Raw genomic sequence first — 4,394 nt, 5'->3', positions numbered from 1 at the left:
GTGCTGAATCTGTTTAATACTGGCGTATGGTTGAAAAATGAGTGTAGTGTATTACAGTTCGTAGAAGAATGGTGTTTAAATGTTCCGTTCGCAAGATGTGGGTTAACGCAATCCGCTGAGACAAATTCCAGGCCACGCAGAATTCAAAGGTAAGCTCAGTACTGATATTTTGAAAATTCTGTTCGTTTTAGGTTGTGAGCTCTTATTTTTCACTTAAAGGTCTAGGACGCTTGTTATACCGTATTCATTATCTCTCAAACTGAACCAGGTGATAAACGTAAACATTTAAGATTTATAATATTTGCGACTAAGACCGCCCTAATTTGAACCACACATATCAAGTTATTGCCCTGTTGCACATTTTAACGGCCCACCTTGAGATGATTATCCGTAGTTAATTAATTACCTCACTGTTTTCTAATGTACTAGCATAACAAATCAGACTTTTCTTTTTCTTTTTAAGGTCTGTGAACTGCATTTCAGTGAGGACCAAATCCTGAGACATAGTGACTGCTATGACAGTAAGACTGGAAATAAGTATTGTATACCTCTTCAGAAACCTCATCTGAAACAGGAGCAGTGCCAACAATTATGCCCAACTGCACCTCTTATCTCTGTGTAGATATCAGTGAAGACCAACTTTTATCCATTTAGGAATATTTGCCTGTTATCACATATTTGTCAGGATATTGTGTAAGAGCAGTTCTTCAAAGGTTCAAGTGTGAAATTTGTAAAACATCACTCATTTTGGATAGAATATTATCATTAACAGATGATCAAGGTAATTATGAGCTTATAAAAAGTGTTGACAGGGGGGAAGGGTGTCTGTATTGTCCCTGTAAACTTGGCTATTATGTTGTCTTATTCCACTCTTTAGTCAGTGATAAACTGGTTCAGACATCTTCATACATGCAGTGTAGTGTAATTCAGTAAGTGTCATATTTTCAAAGTGTTCTTCAATTAATATAAAAGTGTTCATTGCTATCACAATGGCAACAGAACCAAAAGATGTATGTGTTCATGCAAAGGAAAAAAAATCCTAAAATTTTAAAGTACTGCCTTCGTGAAGAACTTACTAGTTCACTTCCGAGCTCTATGCCAAGGTTGAAATCAAAATTAAATCACATGATGTTTTTAATGAACCTAAATCTTTGCACAGTTTCATTAATGGGTTTCCTTAAAAAATATTAGTGCTTGCATACCCTTTTAAATGTGTCTTGTAATTTTAAGATAATATCTTGCAGAGACTATGGTTTGGATGCATGATTATTTCAACAATAAATATAGTGTGTTGGGAAGGAGATGAAGGCAAAAGAGTTGTAAGAATTTGCATAGAGTAGGTTATGAATTATGTGGAAATTTTAGAACAATACAAATTGGAGACTGGTGGTATCAATGGTGCAGCCTTCAGAAATGAAATACCTCACTTAATGATTGGCTTTCTTTCCATATTACCATGTATGCTGTTAATTATTTCTTTAAAAAATACTCCAAACATTTTTATATTTCTATTGCCAATGAAAAAATATTTTTCAAACATTCTTAAAATATTTTCAAATAGATACATTTAATTTTTGACATTTTGAGAGTACATAATTCAGTAACAGTACTTTCATGTAATCTGAATTTAATCAGGCATTTCTGGGCTCTAATTTTGTGATAATATTGAGGCCATGTACTCATATTCTGAGTGTACTGTAGTTGATTCACTGTTTTAAAGTTAGTCTATTGCCATAAAAGGCTTTTCATCCACCATCCTAATTGTATGCTAGTTTCTAAGTTAATTTGTCTTCAACAAAATATATTTAAAAAATTTCTTGTAATTTTAGCAAAATATGCACTTCTTTGAAATTTTAAATTTCTTATGCTAAGAATGTTTTTCCATATTATGGTAGTTTCTTAGTTAGCCTAATTTGTCTTCCACAAAAAACATATTTAACGACTTTCTTGCAATTTGAGCAAAATATGCACTTATTGGAATTTTTAGATTTCTTATGCTTAGAATTTTTCTTATGTTATGGCAGTTTTAAGTTAAATTGGCTTCCATAAGAACATATTTAACACTTTTCTTGCAATTTGAGCAAAATATGTTTAAACCAGTGTGTTTGAGAGAAAGAGAGCTTTTACAATAACAGAATGTGATTGACAGGATTTTACTTGAAAAGTCAAAAATTAAATTATTGCATCTTGCCAGTAATGGAGAAAAGAAATACTGAACATCTAGGACAAACGTCAGATTATTTCATTGGAAGACTTAAGGAAAATTTCAGTGGATTTTCAGTAATGTTTGTGGAATTATTATATTATTTATATGAAACCTTGAAAATTTTGAGGGTTTTATTTCATCTAAATGACAACAAATGAGTTTAAACAAGTTTCCATGAGAAAATTCTCTTGATTAAGAATTAACAGTTCAGAAATTTGTATTGATGTAATGTTTATACAGAAGAATTAAGTTATTTAACTAAAACTATGTTATTATTGTTAAATTGTTGTATTTGCTGTTATGAATTCCAGCATAATTTCATCATTCTCTGTGAATCATTCCCTCCTTTGTATTCTATTTTTCACTTGTAACTAATTATTTCCATTATGTATAATATCTGATTTGTTTCTAAGTCAACACTAAGACAGAAATATTTACCAAAATAGTACAAATAAAATGTTCTAAATAAGAAATAAAGGGAGGTTTCCAGCACGTTAAAGAGTCTTAAATCGGACGAAATTCCAGTTTACTTTGGCTTCTAATTAGTAGTATATACGAAGGACCTTAATTATTAATTCATATAATTATTTTATTTTCCAGTAAAATGTTAACTGATTCTTCATGAGTAAAATGTAGGTTAATTACTAATCACCAAGGGTCATAAAATTATTATTAACTAAAAAATAGTAACAATCAAATGAAAACCCCTTGTTGCTATTTACTATCAATCTGAACTTTTACCATATTTCCAGAAATCGGAGTGCGCCATCTCTCCGCCTTTCTTTTGCTTTAATTCGTCTCGGTACAACTGAAATAAATGTGTTACCAATATGCTTTAATACCCTGAAAGAGCATCTTCTCATCATCAAAGTAATTCGTTCAACTACCATTGAAGTGCCGTTGCGCGCTTCAGGAGTGACTGCCTATCCTTGTGACGTCATCAGCCGTGCTGTGAGGCCTGTAGTATTAGTAGGTACTGGTACAGTACGAGGGCTGGAACGGGGTTTACTCAGCCTCGGAAGGTCAACTGAGTAGAGGAGGGTTTGATTCCCACCTCAGCCATCCTGGAAGTGGTTTTCCGTGGTTTCCCACTTCTCCTCCAGGCAAATGCCGGGATGTTACCTAACTTAAGGCCACGGCAGCTTCCTCCCCTCTTCCTTGTCTATCCATTCCAATCTTCCCTTCCCCCGCAAAGCCCCTGTTGAGCATAGCAGGTGAGGCCCCATGGGCGATGTACTGGTCATTCTCCCCAGTTGTATCCCCGACCCAACGTCTCGCGCTCCATGACACTGCCCTTGAGGCGGTAGAGGTAAGGTCCCTCGCTTAGTCTGAGGGAAAAACCGACACTGGAGGGTAAACAGATAAATATGAAGAACGAGAAGAAGAAACTAGAGTAAATTAAAATGCCAATGGTGTATTTTTCAGGATTCTAGTACAAGTAGTTTACGAGCTATCGTAGTTTGAACATTGTAAATACGACAGTTGTGCGCTCCATTAATTTACTTTTGGTAATGGTTTAGCGTCGCATTAACACATTGAAGTTTTTAGGCGACGCAAGAATGGGAAAGGGTTGAAATGGAAAGGTAGTGGCCTTGGCCCCAGCATTCATCTCGTGTGAAAATGGGAGGTAACGGAAATCATCTTCAGGGCTTCCGACGGTGGGATTCGAACCCACCATCTTCCGAATGCAAGCTTAGAGGTACGCGACCTTAACTGCACGGCCAACTCGCTCTGCGCTTGTTTCCTTTACATTACACCGATCACATTGCGACTTCCTGGTCAGTTACTTTGTGCTAGTTCAAGAAATAGGACATGGTGGAATATGGTACCTACCAATGCAGAAAAAGCTGACATGTTAGTGGTGTATGGAGAATGTAATCAGAACGCTGTTCTTTCTTGTGTACTGTACGCTGAACGATATCCAAATAGACGTCACCCATCTCGACAATTATTTGTGAACCTCTTCAAGAAATTATATGAAACTGGTGGTGTAACATCTAGAAAACTTAGCAGAAACAAACGAGTGACTGGAGAAGAGGGTGAAATTGTGAAATTAATGTTCTGGCTGTTGTTGCTGTAGATCCACGCGTTAGTTTCCGTGCAATCGCACGAGGAAGTGCATGAGTCAGGCAAGTAAGCTACCCGTTTCCCACTGTCATATGTTCAATCCGTACGTGTCTTCCTGCAT

The sequence above is a fragment of the Anabrus simplex genome, chromosome 2 (assembly GCF_040414725.1).
Source record: "Anabrus simplex isolate iqAnaSimp1 chromosome 2, ASM4041472v1, whole genome shotgun sequence".
NCBI lineage: Eukaryota > Metazoa > Arthropoda > Insecta > Orthoptera > Tettigoniidae > Anabrus > Anabrus simplex.
Note: the sequence above shows the minus strand (reverse complement) of the source record.